The following is a 24,045-nucleotide window of genomic DNA, read 5'->3' as shown; positions in this document are numbered from 1 at the left end:
GGCCAGGGGCACAATGTATGAATTTATGGTTGGATCAGACTCACCGTTATAATCATTGGCCAGTATGAATAATTAAGTCCAAATCCCTATCTCCATCCATGGTTAATTTAGTAAAGGGAGGATTTTAGCCATCTAGTCACCGGAGGACAACGACACAATAAGATGCAACAATTCAAGTTTTTTCTGTAAATTTTGTTCTGCTTTTGGTGTGATGTGATTGGTGTGAAGCCAAATCCAAACTGGCTTCCTTTAACACTTTTTTTGGTGCGCCAGGACCAATCACCGTTGAGCTCACTGAGTTTAGCTCAACACTGATTGGCTATTATTATTATTTTTTTATTATTATCAAGGGACACCAAATGCTTGCTGTGTCCCTAGCATTCAATGCTACGGGCGGCAACAATGTTATACTATTTCTGACCAGACAGCATCAGATAGATGGGCTACACTTATTGAGAAAGAGGGGAGCTGTTTCACTCGCACGGATGCTTTCTCCTGTGAGATACATTCAGCCCCTTGTGAATTGAAGGAAAAGTATGAAATACAGACAGACTAAAGATCATTTTTGATGTCTTCACTTTTTTCCCCCGTATTGACTGACCTTCATATCTTAAAGTAATGATGGACTGTTCTTGACATAATATGGACTTGGTCTTTTACCAAATAGGGCTATCTTCTGTATACCACCTCTACCTTGTCACAACACAACTGATTTGCTCAAACGCATTAAGAAGGAAAGAAATTCCACAAATTAACAGGCACACCTGTTAATTGAAATACATTCCAGGTGACTACCTTGTGAAGTTGGTTGAGAGAATGCCAAGAGTGTGCAAAACTGTCAAAGGCAACGGGTGGCTACTTTTTTTTGCTTACTTCATGATTCCATATGTTATTTCATAGTGTTGATGTCTTGACTATTATTCTACAATGTAGAAAATAGTAAAAATAAAGAAAAACCCTGGAATGACTGGTACTGTATATGTACATATATACATATACATATATTCTTTTTTTAGGTGAATTTTGTAAAAACAAAATATTGTTAATCATGAGTACACGCCACTGAAAATGCATTATCCTCACGATTGCTGTAATGAAAGTGTCTGCCCTGCCCTGTGCCTGTTTCTCTGGGGCCTGCTGATGTGATGAGCGAGGCACTCTCCTCCCCCCAGCGCCTTGAAAAATGTGTTCTGATTGTATAACATTTCAAAATGCAATTGCGGGAAAAACAAGGCTTTGAAATCTTTATCTTGTCCCCGTCGAAGAGAGGAGGGTCTGCATTTAATATGATTGTTTTTACATAACTATGGGAATTAAGTTTCACTTTTAATTCTTATAGGTAGGCAGTATTTCCCTGATATGACGTGTTTGGCTTATGTAAAGTCAGTGCTGCTGGAGCATAAATACCTGTACACAACAGGTTTGAGCTGATGATCTCCTCATTGTTACTGGTAAGTACATTTATTTACTGGCTAAGCTTGTTTCTTGCTTTATGTCAAATTATACAAATGTGATCTGTAAAGTCATGTTGCTTACAGTTGCTTGCATTGTTTATGGATTCTAGACAATTAAATTAATTTTATTAATTTTACCGTTATTTTACCAGGTAAGTTTCACTGACGCTGAAGCTTTACAGATTCTGCAATAGAAATGTGAAGGTAATTTCAGATTGAGCCGACATATGCAGCGTTTACCGTGAATACAGTCTCTGCTAAAGAGGGAACATTGCCTTTAAATTTCAATCACGCTGTAAAGCTGGACTTCCTTGATGCAGATTGAATAGAGCCAGAGCCCTAACAGAAAAGAAAATCGGAGAACCTGTAGTTATTGGAATACTAGTCTCTAGTGACCAACAGTTAACATAAATGTATTTTGTTCTAGCAGGAGAAGGAACAGTCTCTTAATGTGACTGTCCAGTGTTTCCAGATTTCTATGAAATATGACCTATGTTAATTACAATAATTAATATAGTGAAATATTCTTCCTTCCTATTTTTTTTTATTTTGAACTATGTTGAAAAGCTGTAGACCACTGATTGGCCAGCTCATTCTCCTCAGGAGGATGACATCATCCTCTATGATGAAAGCAATCATTTTTGAGATGTAAGTTTGAGGTGGGGTTTTTGAAGTGTATTTTTCCCCCAATTTATGCTTTGGGCACAAATAAGAGTATAGGATGAGTCAACAACATTATTTGGGTATAATTTAACAGAATATTAACTTTTAAAAGTGAGATTTTCACTGGACGGTTACTTTAATGTCTGCACCATTGAGTTGTTTGAAAAAAAGCAGAAGAAAAAATAACAAAAAAATACATTAGGTTAGGCCTAGCTGAGAATGACATTTTATCTACATTGCAGCTTCAGTTGACAACATTAAGAAGCTCCTACAACACCTTGAAGAAAATAACACAATTTGCAGCTAAATCACGGTGGTAATCTGTGGCAGTTCACCATTCAATATTCATTAATTTTCAGGGAGTTATTTAGATTTTCTGAATTTGCTTAAACTAATGTAAAAAACTAAAACTCTTCAAGTGAAAATTGTATAGTTGATGATGTATTGAGTTACACTAATGTTTATATGACTCTTCTCCTCTCCTTTTTGAGTGTCTCTGACTCACCTCTGGCCGAAAGGGAGCGAACAGGCTAGAGGCCGGTCGGCATGGCCGATTAATTAGGGCCGATTTCAAGTTTTCATAACAATCGGTAATCGGCCTTTTTGGACGCCGATTATTGCCGATTACATTGCAATCCACGAGGAGACTGCGTGGCAGACTGACCACCTGTTACTCGAGTGCAGCATCAAAAGGACCTTGTGGCTGCAAGGAGCCAAGGTAAGTTGCTAGCTAGCATTAAACTTATCTTAGAAAAAAACAATCAATCTTAACATAATCACTAGTTAACTACACATGGTTGATGATATTACTAGGTTAACTATTTAACTATTAACTGTAGCTAGCTAGTTCGTAAAATGATGTAACGTTGACAGAATCTACCTGAGAATGTGTGTATTTTCATTAGCTTGGTTAAGTTATGCTTGCTAGCTATATTTGCTAGCTGAAAATAATTGTTATTCATGTCTCTGTTATTCATGTTTCTTCTACACAGTATCTAACAAAGATACATTGACAGGGGAGATCACCGTGAGGGCTGCCTGTCACAGGTCCATGAGGAAGAGTGAAAAGCCACACAGCATGAGAGTAGGGAAAGGCTATAGATAGCTACTAGGGACCTTGTTAAACATCTCCTGTGAGACACTGTCATCATGGTCAAAATGTGTTGGAGACAGTGTCAACGTTTAATCTTATCAGTAGATAGATATTGTAATGATACTCGTCTGGTGAAGGAGAAGAGGACCAAAATGCAGCGTGGTACGTGTTCGTCATAATTTAATAGAAAACTGAACACTACACAAAATAACAACGAGGAGAAAACGAAACAGTTCTGCAAAGTGAACAGACACTACACAGAAAATAAACACCCACCAACCAAAATGGGGAAAACAGGCTACCTAAGTATGATTCTCAATCAGAGACAATGATCGACAGCTGCCTCTGATTGAGAACCATACCAGGCCAAACACAGAAATACAATAACATAGAAAAAAGAACATAGACTACCCACCCCAACTCACGCCCTGACCAACCTAACACAAAGACATAAAAAAGGAACGAAGGTCAGAACGTGACAGATATTAATGATGGGTCCCAATCCTGATTTAGAATTGCCCACTTAACAGGTTATTTAGTAAAGATCTGTTGATGCAGTGTTTGGTAATTGTGTTACTGAGACACATTGTATTCCTGTATAGTTAAATGAGCCCCTAGTTAAGAAGACTAGACACTACTATGTTTATTGTTATTTATGAGCCGCGTCATTCTTGTTTCTCACTTCAGTCACTTCAGTCTTATCTTCACAGATGGTGTTAAAGCACTCAGTACCAGTGATAGTGGTCCAAAGCCACTGCTCCTGTGTTGCAGGAAGTGCTCTGTGCAATCATCTGGTGGCCCTTCTTTACCAGACAGCGCACTACTCTCAACTAAACATTCCTGCTGCACCACCAGTTCACAGCTGCACAGACTCGTTGGCACAAGCCAAGAACACTTGTGAGTCTATCAATATCCATTAAAAAATGCACCTGAAAAGTATTCATGTAACAGTAAATCCTTGTTAATTAGGGTGTGAAACCAGGTCCGGTTGATGGGATAGAGTTCTGTAAACCTACTAACTCGTGTGCTGATGGAATAAGGTAAGTTGGAGGTTCCTAGAATGGAAACATTTTAGAAAACATTTTCTTGTGATTGTATCCAGATGATAATGACAACTGTTTGGGACAAAGACTGGGGGTAAATATACCATCTATAAATCTGTATATTTTAATTCATTTTATTTGAACTTTCGGGCTTGTGCTGTTTCTGGAAAAGTTACATGAGTCTTTGTCATAGTAATCTCTCCAACTTGATGTTAAGGTTTTAAAATGTTTTGCAGAAGTTCTCTCTACAAAGCACTCAATGGATACATGTCTGACATGGACCTTCTCTCCGTATGCCAACCTTTCTCCACTTCCTGCCCCTCTTGTGACAACAATGGAAATGTCAGCTGACGTGCCCCTGGTTGAGTCCGCCTTTGGGCCAGTACAAGCCGGCAGTGTTCTGTCCTATCAGCTTCCACAGCCAAAGACCCGTGAAATTGTGAAGATTGCCAATGCCACTTCTCCACCAATACTTCCATTGGATGGCTACAGGCTTCAGGCTTCCTAGTGTGCTTACGTCCTTAGCCATCAGGAGCAGTTCCACCTCAAGGCATTAGAGACAACCTACGAGATGTCACACAAAGTCGAGGTTGCTACAAGGGAGCAGAGCAGCAGCCCGGAATGGCAAGGGATCTGGTATGCAGACCATGGAGATGAAGAGGGGGCTAGCCATGGAGCCAGTGGCTGTACAGGAGTACTGCACACTGAAGAATGTTAACTTCTACAGTAGAATAGATTTGTTTAAAAAAATGTATTTCAGCAAATGTTCAACAGTTCAGTTAATCAATTACTCATCTCTAACATTGTATTCAATCTTGCATTCTGGCTATTCTGTGTTTACTTGATTTCTTTCCCCCACCCATCAGAACAAAGGACAGATTTTCACCGGACTAATGTCCATTGCTTGTGTTTCTTGGCCCAAGCATTCTCTTCTTCTTATTGATGTCCTTTTAGTAGTGGTTTCTTTGCAGCAATTCGACCATGAAGGCCTGATTCACGCACTCTGAACAGTTGATGTTGAGTTGTTACTCATTGCCTAATTAAAGCCAATACAAGCTCCACACAAACGATTGATACATGTCGTAGATAAACAAATTATTATTTTGCTGCTAGCAAATAAACACATGTACATTTACACCGGCTTGGCCCATGCTCTGGACCGGATCGGAGACGGCACATGTAACGGATGTGAAATGGCTAGCTAGTTAGCGGGTACGCGCTAGTAGCATTTCAATCAGTTACGTCACTTGCTCTGAGACTTTAAGTAGGGTTGCCCCTTGCTCTGCAAGGGCCGCGGCCTTTGTGGAGCGATGGGTAACGACCGTGCTTCGTGGGCGACCGTTGTTGATGTGTGCAGAGGGTCTCAGGTTTCGCGCCCGTGTCGGGGCGAGGGGACGCCGTAAAGTTATACTGTTACATTGATGCTGTTGACCCGGATCACTGGTTGCTGCGGAAAAGGAAGAGGTTGAAAAGGGGGTGTGTGTAACGGATGTGAAATGGCTAGCTAGTTAGCGGGTACGCGCTAGTAGCATTTCAATCAGTTACGTCACTTGCTCTGAGACTTCAAGTAGGGTTGCCCCTTGCTCTGCAAGGGCCGCGGCCTTTGTGGAGCGATGGGTAACGATGCTTCGTGGGTGTCAGTTGTTGATGTGTGCAGAGGGTCCTTGGTTCGCGCCCGTGTCGGGGCGAGGGGACGACTGTTACGCACGCCTCTGAGAAGAGGGAACGCAACTCCCTGCTACAACTCAACTCTCTGAAGTGCAAGAGGTATGGACTGTAGGTGTGAGTAAGGATGACACAAAAGCAGAATTTACCGTTTACTAGAATTTATTTTCTTACACGGTAATATGGGGAAAAGGGGCTGGACGGAACCAAAGCAAAGAAAGTAAATATCAAAGTTCCCCCTCTCCTATCTAACCTGCCTACCCACTTAACTTACCTAACTTAACACCGCCTGGTGCCCTAACCAAAATACAGGGGGTGGTCCGCCCAGGTCTTACCTAGTGTGCCTAGACAGTAAATATACTACGGGTATGTGTATGCCCTCGGGCCTCTTGCCTAAGCACTCCCAAAGTGCCTTCTCCTTCCCCCCTGGGAACAAATGAGTAATTATTAATGATTTCACAAACACTCAAACACAGGACATAGAAAAACTGCTAACAACAACAACAGTACATACCACACTTTCTGATACACAACCAACACTATATCACAATCTAATTTCTCTCTCAATCTTCAAATCTCTACTCCTTATCTCAAATCTCTACTCCTTATCTCAAATCTCTACTCCTTATCTCAAATCTCTACTCCTTATCTCAAATCTCTACTCCTTATCTCAAATCTCTACTCCTTATCTCAAATCTCTCCTCTCTCCTCTCAATCTTTCTTGGGCAGAACACTGGCTTTTATCTTCAGGTGGCAATGGTGATTAGTCAGCTGCTTCTTGACGAGGGGGCGGGGTCAGCTCCAATCACCAATTAGCCTGGTGTTGACCAATCAGCTGGTTGGGGAGTACTTCAGGAAGCCATCTCCTGAAACACACACACTAAAATACAAAACAGAACACAGAAACTGGGGAACGTAACAACGACGTAAAAGTTATACTGTTACACACAGTCCATAGGCAGCGCACCTTGTTCTTCATCCCCCTCAGTCGGAGCAGGAGGTTTCAGTCTTCTTTCCCAAACACCAGGTCTCTTTTGAATGTGCCAGTTCCACGCGAAGACAGTAGGAGCAACAACTCTTTTTAGGTATTGTCCCCCTCCCCCAATTTTTCCCTCAACAAAGTCACTTTCGACGAAATGTGTACTACACACCTTTGTGTGTTTGGTGACAGCAAAGTTGTCACGACGTACTGCCACCAACCACCTTTTTTTGAGCCTCTACATCGACCGGGAAACGATGGATTTGGAAGAAACTGAACAGAGGCACTGAACAATGTTCATTAGCACCTCCTTCGCGGGGCTGTAATTTAAACGTAGTCATTGAGAACTATTTCAGTCAGAAATGCATCGACGATAGCTAGTAAGCTAATGATAAAAACAATAGCAGAACTCGCTCCAGAAGTCATCAACCCGATCGGATGTAAATTAGAACGTTGGAGGCGGTATAATCCATAGAGCCTATTAATTTGCCAGAATTTTACATAATGATGACATAACATTGAAGGTTGTGCAATGTAACAGTAATATTTAGACTTCGGGTTGCCACCCGTTTGATAAAATACGGAACGGTTCCGTATTTCACTGAAAGAATAAACGTTTTGTTTTCAAAATGATAGTTCCGGATTTGACCATATTAAGGACCAAAGGCTTGTATTTCTGTGTGTTTATAATAATTAAGTACATTATTTGATATTTGATAGTGCAGTCTGACTGAGCGGTGGTAGGAAACAGCAGACTTGTAAGCATTCATTCAAACAGCAGCTCTTAGCAATGCTGGGATGCACAACGCTGTTTATGACTTCAAGTCTATCAACTCCCGAGATTAGGCTGGCAATACTAAAGTGCCTATAAGAACATCCAATAGTCAAAGGTATTTGAAATACAAATGGTATAGAGAGAAATAGTACTACAATTCCTATAATAACTACAACGTAAAACTTCTTAACTGGGAATATTGAAGACTCATGTTAAAAGGAACCACCAGCTTTCATACAGTATGTTCTCATGTTCTGAGCAATGAACTTAAACGTTAGCTTTTTTACATGGCACATATTGCACTTTGTAACGGCTGTTGGAAGGAGAGGACCAAGGTGCAGCGTGGTAAGTGTTCATGGTAAATTTAATCAAATAATCTGAACACTGAATGACAAAAAACAACAAAGAGAACAACCGAAACAGTTCTGGCTGGTGTAGACACACAACAGAAAACAACTACCCACAAACACAGGTGGGAACAGGCTACCTAAGTATGGTTCTCAATCAGAGACAACGATTGACAGCTGCCTCTGATTGGGAACCATACCAGGCCTAACACATAGAAAAGGACAAGGACATGTGAAAAGTAATTCTAAGATGCATACGTTAGGATTTTCTGGACTCGCATCACTCGCGCCACAGAGGGATGCTCGCGGTGCTCATGATAGCAAATGCGCAGATCAGATACACCACAGGATACAGATACACCATTAAAGGGATACTGCAAGATTCTTGTTCTACTCACCCAGAGTCGGATGAACTTGTGGAAATAATTTATTTCTCTGCGTGCAGTACAAAGGAAGTTAGTGGTCGTTTTGTGAGCCAATGCTAACTAGCGTTGGCTAGCGCAATGACTGGAAGTCTACAGGTACAGTAGCATAGCTCTCTCACAGTATCCCTTTAAAGGTGTTTACGTGTTCCAATAATTTGAAAAGATTGCAAATAAGATGTTTTAATAGGTTTACGCTTACTTCGCTCATGAGTACGCCGATTAAGATAATCAGAGAAAGGTGTTTACATGACTAATGCTAAACTGAGTATTGCCATAATCAGTTTAATATTGAATTATTTGTGTGCATATAAATATATTCTCTGTCCACAGGAGGTTGGTGGCACCTTAATTGGGGAGGACGGGCTCGTGGTAATGGCTGAAGAGGAATCAGTGGAATGGTTTTAAATATGTCAAACACATGTTTGATGCCATTCCATTTGCTTCATTCCAGCCATTACGAGCCATCCTCCCCTCAGCAGCCTCCACTGCCTCTGTCACCCTAAGCTTGTTCATTTGGGGGTTTAAGTATATGTTTTGTTACACGTTCTGTGACAAATGCCTTTGTATAAAATCTCAATATAAATGTTGTTGTTAGGTTGGTTGATACTAACAATATCTCACTCTACAGAGCTTGTCTTTGCCAAAGAAATTCACTGGGGATAGAGAAACAGTCAATTTCATCAGTTTTGTCAAACTCAGCTATGACAATAAACGATATGTCCAGACAGCGAGTGACCCAGGGGTAAGTTTCCTGTAAAAAAAACTTCAACAAAAATACAAATATTTATTGAGCAAAGATTCCCAAAAGCATCAATTTTGTATGTATTTATTTGCTCATTAGGATAACTCTTCAAGCTTCCACCAAACACAGGTAATTCCATTTGTGGAATTAAACTGATTTACTGTATAAGAATTGTTGTTAAAATGCTTGTTCCATCGTTACTCATTGTCTCAAAATGTATTCCTCCAGATTGATGTCCAGGCTGAGATCATCATTCCTCCCCGTAGAGACCTGATAATAGGTACAGGAGTTGGAGTAGGACTCTTCCTCCTGATCATCATCACAATGGCCATGTACACTGCTCAAAAAAATAAAGGGAACACTTAAACAACACAATGTAACTCCAAGTCAATCACACTTCTGTGAAATCAAACTGTCCACTTAGGAAGCAACACTGATTGACAATAAATTTCACATGCTGTTGTGCAAATGGAATAGACAAAAGGTGGAAATTATAGGCAATTAGCAAGACACCCCCCAAAACAGGAGTGATTCTGCAGGTGGTGACCACAGACCACTTCTCAGTTCCTATGCTTCCTGGCTGATGTTTTGGTCACTTTTGAATGCTGGCGGTGCTCTCACTCTAGTGGTAGCATGAGACGGAGTCTACAACCCACACAAGTGGCTCAGGTAGTGCAGTTCATCCAGGATGGCACATCAATGCGAATTGTGGCAAAAAGGTTTGCTGTGTCTGTCAGCGTAGTGTCCAGAGCATGGAGGCGCTACCAGGAGACAGGCCAGTACATCAGGAGACGTGGAGGAGGCCGTAGGAGGGCAACAACCCAGCAGCAGGACCTCTACCTCCGCCTTTGTGCATGGAGGTGCACTGCCAGAGCCCTGCAAAATGACCTCCAGCAGGCCACAAATACTTTCTGAAGGCATGAAAACCTTTACTTTCAGTTGTACATGTTACTTGTTTCATTTCAACTTTAAGTGGGTAGAGTATACAGGGGAAGTACTATATATTCAAGATCTTGTGTATTTGTTAATTGCACACCAATATACTTTTGAGTTACTGTAAATACTAATGTCACGTTCTGACCATAGTTCTTTTGTGTTTTCGTTGTTTTAGTGTTGGCCAGGACGTGAGCTGAGTGGGCATTTTATGTTGTGTGTCTAGTTTTCCTATTTCTGTGTTTGGCCTGATATGGTTCTCAATCAGAGGCAGGTGTTTTGTGTTGTCTCTGATTGGGAACCATATTTAGGTAGCCTGTTTTGTGTTGGGTTTTGTGGGTGGTTGTCTTCTGTCTTTGTGTCTATGCACCAGATAGGACTGTTTCGTTTTTTTCACATTTGTTGTTTTTGTATTTTGTAGTGTTCACGTTTATTGTCTTAATTAAAGTCATGATGAACACTAACCACGCTGCGCTTTGGTTCAGACGAAGAAATCTGCCGTTACAACTAAGTTGAGAAAAATTCATGATCAGATCATAAAAAACTATTAACTTGCAAAAGAAACAAAAACTATGAACAAACGTTTAATAGTAATCACAGCCAAATCCTGAAAAGGCTCAACATATAATATACCTTACTATAAGGAGGGAGAACCAATACATGCTATTTTTTTGTATAACATTTTCCTAATGGGAATAAGAACCAGTTGACTGTAATAACACTCCATTGTTCACTCATCGAATAACAGGAAATGTAGTCGGCAGGAGTGGAGGAAGAGAGAAAGGGTAAGGTGTTACTAGTTTACTGGCTAAGTGTTTTAGTATGTTACTTTCTGCTTGAATCACATTCAATGAACATGATTAATTATTATTGATTAATTATGTCAAAAAAACATTTCAACATTTTTGTGAGCTGTGTGCCTCATCTAACGTAAAATCCCCAAACAATGAATCACAGCGACAGACTAGGCTGACTATTCATCAGTACCATTAGCTGTTAAGTAAAGATATCAATATGAGTAACACTGTTTTCAAGTGGGCTTAAGGGTTTTGGGGTTTCCACGTAGCTAGATAACAGTCACAATGTCAAAATTGCTATCATAAAAATTAATTATGGCCTAAATTTAAAAATGGGCAAGGTTTATGACTTTGTGGCTGTGTTAAATAGTGAAAACTAGGTTTTGCGCAGTGGTTTCCTTCAGCATTTTACACAATTGTGCAATGAATTGCTCTACTGATAAGTGATGATTATCACAGTTCCAGAAACACTAGAGTGAAAGCAGTCATATTAAGGCTTAAGTGTTTGTGTAGTTCTTTAGGTGTGTAGTCCATTGACCGACATTGCATACATGATGAGCCATATTCCAAATGCACTTACTGTCAGAAGGGAGATGCAGTGGTGTCAAAGTCTTAAAACGGTCTGGCAGTGTTTTTTTGTCACGTAAGTTTGCTCTTTTGCTCCTCATCTGTCCATACTGTCGCTTTGGTTGTACGTCAGTGTGAGGTGGTCATCCGTACCATCGCTTGGATTGGTAGGTTGTGAAAGCCGGGGGTACCGACCTGGAACGGACTCCTACCTGAATTACTGAAGGGAGTGAGATACTCTCCTGCAGCCTCCTGGGAGTTTGAGTCCTGTGAGGATGTCTATGGCCTGATTTTGGCAGGGCTGAAGAGTCCAACTGCAGGACCTGATGTTCTCTCAGTAAAGGGGGAGGCCCGAAGGGACCGAGGCCTGGGGATGGAGGGAGAGGGGAGAAAGAGGGGAGAGGTCCTCAGGGATCAGACCAAGTCCTGGGCGAAGATGGGCCGTGGCAGGGTGATGTCAACCTGGAGATGGTGGCTGAGTGGCACACAAGGTACTAATGATTCTAATACAAAATACAAAAGGCAATCGCACATCTGAGCAATCTTATTTGCAGGTGACTAATGATTCTAATGGAATCGCACACTCTCCAACTCCTCAACCTCCTCCTTAATCCCCCTCCTCTCTGGAGAAGGGTGTAATTGCGGCCCTCAATTTGGGGCGTTCCTGCATGTGGGCATTCCAGCATCTGCAGGAACCCGTCTTTATTCTTTTACTGGTACATTTTTTTAGGAAGGACTCCGGTACACAGACAACACCGCAATGTCATTCACCGCTGCCTGTCGAACACTGCTTTCCCGCAGTTCGGTTAACGTTACAGCGAGGGCATCTGCGTCTGTTTATTTACTACATAACTTCCTCCCAGCTTTGATATAGAGAGGGGTGGGGTGGCTGGTATATCTGTTACATCTGCTATCCAATGCATCAACATATTACACATACATTTTAAGCTAAAACATTGCACATGAATTATATGACAATGATGACATAGCCTAAACGAAAAACTTGAGTAATACTTTTTTTTCCGTTTTGTTGGTTGTCTGGCTGATGGGGCCTGCGAAGAAGCTGTGAAAGAGCTTTTCCACTGGCTTATCAGACAACTCAATGGCATCCTTAGGACCTAATGTAGCGCTGGGGGAATCTGGTTAGTTCTGTGTTGGAGGGTGTGGAGTGGTGGTCTGAGTGATGGGGCCTGCAAAGAGGCTGCGAAAGGGTTTCTCCAGGGGCTTGTGGGGCTCAAGCACAGGCTTGACTGAATAAGAACCTGGTTCCTTACGGCCTTGGAAGTTTACTGGGGGGCTCTGGAGGCCTCTGACAGGGAGGACAAATCTGATTTAGAATATATTCTTGTCTTCCAGGATCTTAAAGATCTCATCACAAACATCAACCATTTGAACACGTATGGAGATAAGATGAACTGGGTACGGGATTGATTATTCATACTTTACTAGTGTACACACTAGGACAGACCCCATTTAGTCGACTGATCGATTGTTTGGTTGATAGGTTGCTGGTCGACAGCTTTTTTTAGTCGAGCAGTCGCAATTTAATTTAAAAAAATGTCATGGCACATGAGACACCGATTTGCTCCACTGATTCGCTCTGATTCGCTCCTGTCTCATTGGACTAATCCCATTGTGAGGGCCACAGGGATGACAGTGTCACATCTGCTCCTGCCATGCCCTCTAGTGTTCATCCGGTGTCTCCTTGACCTGCAGGCACTCCCCCAGTACACACTCTCTCTTCCTTTCTGTGTGTGATTGTGTGGTTGGAGACAGGTGTACTGGAGTCGATTTCTGTTTTTCCAGAAATGGATACTGCTTTGGACCTGACACTGTTTGTGAGAGTATTCCTTAGGCTTACAGTATGTGTGAAGAAAATGTCTTGTTAAGGGGAGTGCACAAGGCGCGTCTCTCTCTTCAGAATTCACCAATTTGTGCACATTCATTGTTTCGTAACTTCTTTCTGTGAATTGTTTGCCCTTTGATTGTTAGTGTCTATCAATTCTCCATTACATGTATCCACTGGCGCAACGCCGTTTCTCGACTGGATTTACCACCGTAGATAAAGCTGAGGAGACGGCGCCGCAGAAGAGGTGTGAGAGTGCGGAACAGACAGAGACAATGTAAGCCTTACCTTCCGTCTATTATCATGGGGAACGTGCGCTCACTGCCCAACGAGGGAGATGAGCTGTCCGCAAACCAACGGGACTTTCGTGATGGGAGCTTGTTTTGTTTCACAGAAACTTGGCTTGGAGAGGATACACCTGTTGAATCAGTAACTTTGGACGGGTTTTCTCTCATGCGCTTGGATAGACCGCCACAGTAAAGGTAAAAAGGTTGGGGGCGGAGTCTGTTTTTATATCAACACCAGATGGTGTAATGCTGGACATATCACAATCAAAGCGACATTATTCACTCAGACCACCCTACCCTTCACCGTGAGTTCACGGTGCCATGGATAGTATACAGGCAATCTGTTCTCCCAAACAACAGGCAATTTGTTAAATGCCCCACTCGTAATGATAAGACTATTGACTTGTTGTATGCTAACGTAAAGGACGCATACTTATTCAGTGCCCTCTCCCCTTTACGGCAGGCTAACCACAATATGATTCACCTCCTACCCACGCACAGAACAAAGCCCAAAACCATCATGGTACGGAAATGGTCAGAGGAAAGCTGTGAAACGCTGAGGGGATGCTTTGAGTTTACCGTGTGCAATACATTCATTAATGCCTCTGGTGGTCATATAAACCTTCTATTCAACATTCCGACTATATCAAGTTCTGTGTGGACAATGTCGTTCCACAGAGAGCTGTGAAGTGCTACCCAGATAACAAACCACGTATTAAAATAAACACTAAGTACACACTCACTATGAAACAAACAAGCATTCCTGAGGTGTGACATTGTCAACGTGGAAGGGATACAGAAGGAACTAAAACAAATGATCTGGGCTGGTAAGAAGTACTACAAGAACAAGATGGAGCAACAGTTTGCTCGCACCAACATCCGGGAGGTGTGGAAGGGGATGTAGTTCGTAACTGGATATGCTGGGCGTTCAGCTGAGGGAATTGTGGAGGCACCAGCTAATGAGCTCAACCAGTTCTTTGCACGCTTTGACTGTGATTTCTCCACAGAAAGACATACTTTATATCTGGTATTAGTTATTTAAGTTTACACTGAACGCGTTGTTCCGTCCCCAAAATGTAATCAGAAAAAAATACCGCACCGAATCAAACATGTATTAATACCAAAATAACATGGAAATCAGGCAAGCACGCAATTTAATAACACATTTTAGTATTTTATTTTTTGCTAAATATGTGATGCTCTGCCCCACCTGCCCTAAATGACGGATCACCACGGTGTACAATGCATATCATTCATCAGTTGTGATACAATTTAAGGATCCTTTTATTGTTTTTTCTTAGAAAATAAATCCACAATTGTTATGTAAAGATTTTAGTGCATACAAACTTAACGTGTGAACTAGGTCATTGTAGCCTAAATATGACATTGGTACACTGTTGAGCTTTTGTAAATCCTGCACAGTAGGCTATATGATTATTTCTTCTAGATTTAAATGTAAATATGTTGATGTGTATATATTTTCTCCCTCTGTCATTTGTTGGCCTCTTGGTATAGGTGTAGTATAGGTGTAGCCAAAGAGGGTAAGTGTAGATATTGATATACATTACCCCAAAACATTCCCTCCTCCCATTTGTCATTTGATGTATTTTTGTAAATTGTATGTAAATCTCCTTAGATAGGTTGATATGCTGTCTATTTGTTTGCAACTATGTATGTGTGTCCTCAGTATCTTGTCTCATTGTCAAACTAGTGTCTGTCAATATAGTTGTATTTCTGTATCACAATAAGGGGTGGATGTATGCGCAACAAAAAAGTTATCCTTCAAACATGGGAAAGGGTGGTGCCTGGTGGCGTTGTAAAGTAAATCATCACAAACTATGAAATACTGATATTCATTGATTTGCACAAAATTACTCTCAATGTAAATGCAACTCTTATTGGCATTGAAAATGTGTTCCTTTATGTTATTAAGCTAGCTTAAAGTTGTACAGATAATTAGCCTTTAACATTGAAAATGTGTTCCTCTATGTTATTAAGCTAGCTTATGTAACGGGTGACGCTCTCCTCATCCTCGGAAGAGGTGAGGAGAGAAGGATCTTCAGACCAAAACGCAGGCTCAGGGAAATAAGCCATCTTTTATTTAACAACGCTGATGGCAAAACACGAAACGAAACAAACACTTTCCAAACTACAAAATAACAAAACGACGTTGACGAAACCTGAACATAAACTTACATAACTAAACATAAACTTACGTACAGGAAACAGACGACATCGATACGAAACGAAACAAACAAACGCTACAGTCCTATGTGGTACGAACATACATACAGACACAGGAGACAATCACCCACAAACAAACAGTGAGAATGCCCTACCTAAATATGACTCTTAATTAGAGGCAAACGCAAACCACCTGCCTCTAATCAAGAGCCATACCAGGCAAACCGAAACCAACATAGAAACAGATAACATAGAATGCCCACCCAACCTCACGTCCTGACCAACTAACACACAAAAACTAACATAAATAGGTCAGGAACGTGACAGTACCCCCCCCACAAGGTGCGGACTCCGGACGCACCAGCACAAAGTCTAGGGGAGGGTCTGGGTGGGCATCTAACCACGGTGGTGGCTCAGGCTCCGGGCGCGGTTCCCACCCCACCATAATCCATCCTAGCCTCCTCCCTCCAAGCATGTCCACCCTCTTTCTTCCCCCACAAAATCCTCTTAATAACACATCTAATAATGACAACACCGGGACAGAGAGATAAATCAAGACAGAGGGATAGATAAGAATATAGAAGTAGATAAAGATAGAGAGGGAGATCAGGATAGAGGGGCAACTCCGGACTGAAAGGCAGCTCCGGACAGAGAGACAGCTCTGGACTGATGGGCAGTTCTGGGTATCTAGCCTTTTCAGGCTGAAGGGCAGCTCATGGCTGACTGACGACTCTCGACGCTCATGGCTGGCTGACGGCTCTCGACGCTCATGGCAGGCTGACGGCTCTCGACGCTCATGGCAGGCTGACGGCTCTCGACGCTCATGGCAGGCTGACGGCTCTCGACGCTCATGGCAGGCTGACGGCTCTCGACGCTCATGGCAGGCTGACGGCTCTCGACGCTCATGGCGCTCTGACGGCTCTGGCTGCTCATGGCGCTCTGACGGCTCTGGCTGCTCATGGCGCTCTGACGGCTCTGGCTGCTCATGGCTCGCTGGCGGCTCTGGCTGCTCATGGCTCGCTGGCGGCTCTGGCTGCTCATGGCTCGCTGGCGGCTCTGGCAGATCCTGTCTGGTTGGCGGCTCTGGCAGATCCTGTCTGGTTGGCGGCTCTGGCAGATCCTGTCTGGTTGGCGGCTCTGGCAGATCCTGTCTGGTTGGCGGCTCTGGCAGATCCTGTCTGGTTGGCGGCTCTGGCAGATCCTGTCTGGTTGGCGGCTCTGGCAGATCCTGTCTGGTTGGCGGCTCTGGCAGATCCTGTCTGGTTGGCGGCTCTGGCAGATCCTGTCTGGCTGGCGGCTCTAGCGGCTCCTGTCTGGCTGACGGCTCTGTAGGCTCATGGCAGACGGGCGGCTTTGCAGGCTCATGGCAGACGGGCGGCTTTGCAGGCTCCTGGCAGACGGATGGCTCAGATGGCGCTGGGGAGACGGATGGCTCAGATGGCGCTGGGGAGACGGATGGCTCAGATGGCGCTGGGGAGACGGATGGCTCAGATGGCGCTGGGGAGACGGATGGCTCAGATGGCGCTGGGGAGACGGATGGCTCAGACCGGATATGGCGCACTGTAGACCTGGTGCGTGGTGCCGGAACTGGAGGCACCGTGCTAATGACAAGCACCTTCCTACTAGTGCGGGGAGCAGGGACAGGGCACACTGTATTCTCAAAGCCTACTCTATCCCTGATACGTGGTACCGGCACTGGTGACGCCGGGCTGAGGACAAGCACATCAGGATTAGTAGGGGGAGAATATACAGTGTGTACAGGGCTCTGGAGACGCACTGGTAGCTTAGTGCGTGGGGCCGGAACTGGAGGCACCGGGCTAGATACACGCACTACAGGGAGAGTGCGTGGAGGAGGAACAGGGCTCAGGATACGCACTGGTAGCCTAGTGCGTAGTGTATACACTGTAGGTACTAGGCTGGGGCGGGGAGGTGGTGCCGGAAATACCGGACCGTGGAGGCGTACTGGCACTCTTGAGCATTGAACCTGCCCAACCTTACCTGGTTGAATGCTCCCGGTTGCCCGACCAGTGCGGGGAGGTGGAATAACCCGCACCGGCCTATGTAGGCGAACCGGGGAAACCATGCGTAAGGCAGGTGCCATGTATGCCGGCCCGAGGAGACGCACTGGAGACCAGACGCGTTGAGCCGGCCTCATGACACCTGGCTCAATACCCAATCTAGCCCTACCAGTGCGGGGAGGTGGAATAACCCGCACTGGGCTATGCACTCGTACAGGAGACACCGTGCGCTCTACTGCGTAACACGGCGCCTGCCCGTACTCCCGCTCTCCACGGTAAGCCTGGGAAGTGGGCGCAGGTCTCCTACCTGCCCTTGGCCCACTATCTCCTAGCCCCCCCCCAAGAAATTTTTGGGAATTACTCACGGGCTTTTTTGGCTTCCGTGCCAGACGCGTTCCCTCATAGCTCCGGTTCCTCTCCTCGGTAGCCTCTGCTCTCCTCCGTGCCTCCAGCTCAGCTTTGGGACGGCGATTTTCTCCTGCCTTAGCCCAGGGACCTTCTCCATTCATTATTTGCTCCCATGTCCAGAAATCCTTTCTCTCCTGTCCCTTACTCCGTTTAGTTTCCCTTTGCCGCTTGGTCTTAGCTTGGTGGGTGATTCTGTAACGGGTGACGCTCTCCTCATCCTCGGAAGAGGTGAGGAGAGAAGGATCTTCAGACCAAAACGCAGGCTCAGGGAAATAAGCCATCTTTTATTTAACAACGCTGATGGCAAAACACGAAACGAAACAAACACTTTCCAAACTACAAAATAACAAAACGACGTTGACGAAACCTGAACATAAACTTACATAACTAAACATAAACTTACGTACAGGAAACAGACGACATCGATACGAAACGAAACAAACAAACGCTACAGTCCTATGTGGTACGAACATACATACAGACACAGGAGACAATCACCCACAAACAAACAGTGAGAATGCCCTACCTAAATATGACTCTTAATTAGAGGCAAACGCAAACCACCTGCCTCTAATCAAGAGCCATACCAGGCAAACCGAAACCAACATAGAAACAGATAACATAGAATGCCCACCCAACCTCACGTCCTGACCAACTAACACACAAAAACTAACATAAATAGGTCAGGAACGTGACAGCTTAAAGTTGCACAGATAATTAGCCTTTAATTAACTCAGCAGGCTACTATGGTCTTGTGGCACTGTTTGTGTCTTTGTCATACTGACAACACACAGAAGTACTCCACGTGTCAGAATTCTGCAATTCCTCTTTTCTGCAACATTAGGTGGATCCTGTTACAAAAATAAGAAACCTACCCAGTCATTACACTTGGTATGCCCACGGGTTACTCGATTCCCACAGGGGACCGGTATGAAAAAGTAGGAAAATGTATTCACTCACTACTGTAAGTCGCTCTGGATAAGAGAGTCTGCTAAATGACTCAAATGTAAATGTGACAATGTATCCAGTATAGCATAAAATCACCCCAGGGAACAGAATTTTAAGGAAAACAAACACACACAAAGCAAAAAAATGTAGTGGAAAGACAGGATGAAAATCAACCAATCAAAACAATATTCCAAGCTGGTCCAGTCTATAATGTTTTTTGTACTGTTATTATGATGAAACTTACCACAAATAGCAACAGGTAAAGAGAACGTTCTGCGTAAAGTTCAATAATCAAATGTTGGGTAGGATGGGGGTTTCTTTCGGAGAAGAGACAATACTAACAAAAACGTCTAGATGATGTGTAAATAGTTCAAACAGAAGGGAAATGTTGCAATCCACAGAGGACATCCTCTGAACTTTACACTCTGCAACACACTGCAATAAGCTGTGCACTGACAGATCAAACACACAAGGGGTTTCCCAACACTTATGTAAAAATGCATTGTATTATTTCTTATATTTTATATTTAACCTTACTTGGACAGGGAGTCTTGTGGAGACCAAGGTCTCTTTTGCAAATGAGGCCTGTAATTACAAAGGTAGACACAAGATAGACACGCAAAACTGCACAAACAGCAAACATGAGGGTATTGAAACTCAGCAACAGTTCACACTGTATGTGTCAGTGTCAAACGGATGTCACTACATAGCCAAAGAGCATTGTGCGTAAAAAAGTACCTTAACCCTTCCTCTCACAGACTATTTGTGTGCTGAGCTGTCATACTCTACTCTACTTCTCAGGCTTCTCAGATTTGATACTTAGGTTTTCTCACTGGGGAAGTGTAAAAGAAGGAGATGGGGGAAGTTACCAACACCAATCATGCAAAAGAGGAATGAGATTAAAACATGTACAGCTTCTTCAGAAAGTGTTAACAGCCTTTGACTTTTTCCAAATGTTGTTGATACAAAGTGGGATTCAAATGGATTTAATTGTCATTTGTTGTCAATGATCTACAAAAAATATGCTGTGATGTCAAAGTGAAAGAGAAATTTGAACACTTGTAAAACCTTACTGAAAAATGAATAACTAATATATCTAGTTTAGAAAAGTATTCCATCCTGAGTCAATACATGTTAGAATCACCTTCGGCAGCGATTACAGCTGTGAGTCTTTCTAGATACGTTTCTAAAGAGCTTTCCACACCTGAATTGTGCAACAGTTCCCCATGATTATTTTCTAAATTCTTCAAGCTCTGTCAAATTGGCTGTTGGTCATTGCTAACCAACCATTCTCGGATATTTAAGTCAAAGCTGTAGCTCAGCCACTCAGGAACATTCACTGTCTTCTTGGTAAGCAACTCCAGTGTAGATTTGGCCTTGTGTTTTAGGTTATCGTCCTGCTGAAAGGTGAATTAATGTCCCAGTATCTGGTGGAAAGCAGACTGAACCAGGTTTTCCTCTAGCAGTTTGCCTGTACTTGCTCTAATTTGTAAAATGTTTATCCTGAAAAACTCCCCAGACCTTAATGATTACAAACATACCCATAACATGATGCAGCCACCACTATGCTTGAAAATATGGAGAGTGGTACTCAGTAATGTGTTGCATTGGATTTGCCCCAAACATAACACTTTGTATTCAGGACAAAAAGTAAATTTATTTGCCACATCTTTTGCAGTATTACTTTAGTGCCGTGTTGCTAACAGGATGCATGTTTTGGAATCACAGCCATTAAACTCTGTAACTGTTTTAAACTCGTGCTGAAATACCAGAGCGATTTCTTTCTCCTCTGGCAACTGAGTTAGGAATGACCCCCTCTATCTTTGTAGTGACTGGGTGCATTGATACACCATCCAAAGTGTAATTAATAAGTTCTCCGTGCTCAAAGGGTTATTTAGTATCTGCTTTTCATTTCATGTTTAGCCATCTACCAATAGGTGGCCTTCTTTATGAGGCATTGTAAAACCTCCCTGGTGGTTGAATCTGTGTCTGAAATTCACTGCTCGACTGAGAGACCTTACAGATAATTGTATGTGTGGGGTACAGAGATGAGATAGTCATTCAAAAATCATGTTCAACATTATTATTCCATGCAACTTATTATGTGATTTGTTAAGCACATTTTTACTCCTGAACTTAATTTAGACTTGCCACAACAAAGGGGTCGAATACTTATTGACTCAAGACATTTCAGATTTTCATTTTTCTTTTTTTTTTTAAAGTATTTTATTTTTGCATTTTCCAATTAACAACATTCAAGACAAACATGACAAGATATTAGACAACAATAGGACAAAGTGACAATAACAGATGAGCGTAACAAAGAAAGAAAAAATAAAACAAATTATAATTATATATACAGATATACAGATATACAATAAAAATAATAATGAGACATTGGATCATAAGGTCACCTGCCGTAGGCTACATATTATACGTTACGTGTGAAACATTATATAAGGATAATCTAGAGGTTCATTCAATGTGATGTGGGGGGAGATTCTCCATATAGTCAATAAAAGGTTGCCAAATTCTGCAAAATGTATTTAACATATTCCTGAAGCGGTAAGTAATTTTCTCCAGTGGGATACAACTATTAACTTCTGATAGCCACATAGCAACTGGCAGGGGGGAATCCAATTTCCATTTCTTGGCGATACATTTCTTGGCAATCGCTAGCAATATTTCTGTTAGCTTTATAGTATGGCTTTGCCTAAGATTGGTGTTCGTAAAGTTTTTCATTTTTAATTAATTTTCACATTAACTTTATATGTTCGACGTCATAATCAAATGTGCTTCCCAAAAACAGCAGAAGAACGTTTATTTTGATTGGTGATTTTCTGCATTTATCAGAGTGCCATAAAGTAGCCTAATTTCAGATGGATCCATTTAAACAGGAGTATTAAGGAAATCGTTCTTCTAGCAAAGCATGTACATGTTTTAATTAACTATTATCTTAATCTGAATATCCACAGTAATCAAATTATTGTGTGCATGTAACCGTACTCAATTTGGGGTATTGTGTGTATACCAGTAAAAAAAAATATATATATATATTTTTTTTTAATACATTTTAAATTCAACAAAATGTGGAAAAAGTCAAGGGGTGTGAATACTTTCTGAAGGCAATGTACATCCACATTCTCACCCAAATGATAGTGAACTACCACAGCTACTTGTGGGGGTGGAGACACCTCATATAAGAAGAGGCACACAGGAAACAAAGTGCAGGAAGACGAGTAAGTTTCATTTGCAAAGGTTGAGTGTTGCAATATTTTCCTCACTGCATGCTGGTGAACAAAGTGAAAGAGAAGATGTCCAGGCAGGGACCCCTCTGCCTGCTCACCTGCATGGCAGCCATGGGTAAGCGCTGACTATCAGGATTTCACTCAACTTAATATTCAATTACATATTAAAAGGGGTTGGACAAAACGTCAGCTGAACTCGTAAATAAAAGTATATTTTAAATTACGGTTTCTTTTTCGGGAGCGATTCCTGAGTATGAAATACTCAAGTATGTTGAACCGTTCACACCATTGTAATCAATAAGTATAGTTGAAGTAGAGGAGGATATGTTTGGATGCTTATCTTGCACAGGGATCATTTATGTCAAATATTCCTAATAAAATCTAATGCTCTAAATGTAATTTACAGAACTAGTCATATCTTTATTTGTGGTTTTACGTCAATAACGGTAACCCAGTTCCACCAAAAACGTTTTGGGTTTTGAGGCAATAGTTGGTTGGAACCATAGGTCACTTAATCTTTTAAACCTAGATAACACTATATAACGTATTCATGTTTTTGAGACAGTCACTGGACCAGACACACACTGGACCAGAGACATTTATTTGGGCTGGACTAACCAATTATGGGACCCAGGGCAAGAACGTATTTAACCAACTTTTAGCCTAAATGTAATTCAGAACACAGCGGCGCCACATGTTGTAACGATTTGGGAGAAGCCCAGGTAAAATGGAGACACGTATAGGCTAACCTGGGTTATCCAGGCGATGTGCAGCCCATCATTTATCTGTTTTGTGCGTCTCCGCGGTGGGAGTGACAATAGCAGGACCATGGCCAGAGGCCAAGCGCTCGGCCAAATTGATAAATACAGTCTCATCACAATGCGCAACAACATAAACTAATTCATTTACTTTAGGAATATTTTTGAATGGACATAGAGAGAATAAGCAAATTCGCATGCATATCCGTCAAAAGGACCCACCATTTAAAGCCACCAGTGCATTTCAAACACACAACAGCAAATCATATTTCTCCTTTCCTAAAAACGTTGGCTAATAAAAACCTAGGCCTTGGATAATGCTAAAACAATGTAGCCTATGTAACAGAATAACTTTACGTCGTCCCCTCGCCCCGACACGGGCGCGAACCAGGGACCCTCTGCACACAACAACAACAGTCACCCACGAAGCAGCGTTACCCATCGCTCCACAAAAGCCGCGGCCCTTGCAGAGCAAGGGGCAACCCTACTTAATGTCTCAGAGCAATTGACGTAACTGATTGAAATGCTACTAGCGCGTACCCGCTAACTAGCTAGCCATTTCACATCCGTTACACCTACCAAATGAATTGACAAGGGAAGTTTGAAGGGGGAGAGAGAGCTATGTCTATCATTAGAGCACATGTATTGATGCAAGGGATGACGTGACCGGACCTGAAAAACCTTCTCCATACCGGGGATTATGGCTCTAGGTAGAAGCTTTGTTTGACGTTTCTGATTTATTCTACAATTCATTGTGTATTGACAGTAAATCAACTTTGGATTTGATTATTGTATCAGACCAAGAGAACGTCTGACAGTCAGGAGTCTTAAATATTGGTTTTAGTGATCATATGGTAACCTACTG

The 24,045-nt window shown here is 42.5% G+C and overlaps 2 long non-coding RNA genes across 2 annotated transcripts; one reads left to right on the top strand and one right to left on the bottom strand.

Annotated features, from left to right (window-relative positions):
• Positions 1 to 1,929: 1,929 nt before the first annotated feature.
• Positions 1,930 to 5,365, top strand: LOC129839822 (uncharacterized). Its single transcript, XR_008757104.1, has 3 exons — positions 1,930 to 4,107; positions 4,180 to 4,250; positions 4,490 to 5,365. It is a non-coding gene; the product is annotated as an uncharacterized LOC129839822 (long non-coding RNA).
• Positions 5,366 to 8,035: 2,670 nt separating this feature from the next.
• LOC129839721 (uncharacterized) lies at positions 8,036 to 13,799 on the bottom strand. The gene is made up of 3 exons (XR_008757067.1): positions 13,618 to 13,799; positions 11,696 to 11,850; positions 8,036 to 9,523 (listed from the first exon to the last, which is right to left on the bottom strand). It is a non-coding gene; the product is annotated as an uncharacterized LOC129839721 (long non-coding RNA).
• Positions 13,800 to 24,045: the final 10,246 nt, after the last annotated feature.

The sequence above is a fragment of the Salvelinus fontinalis genome, chromosome 40 (genome assembly GCF_029448725.1).
Source record: "Salvelinus fontinalis isolate EN_2023a chromosome 40, ASM2944872v1, whole genome shotgun sequence".
NCBI classification, from domain to species: Eukaryota; Metazoa; Chordata; class Actinopteri; order Salmoniformes; family Salmonidae; genus Salvelinus; species Salvelinus fontinalis.
Note: the sequence above shows the minus strand (reverse complement) of the source record. Positions and strands in the feature narration are given on the sequence as shown.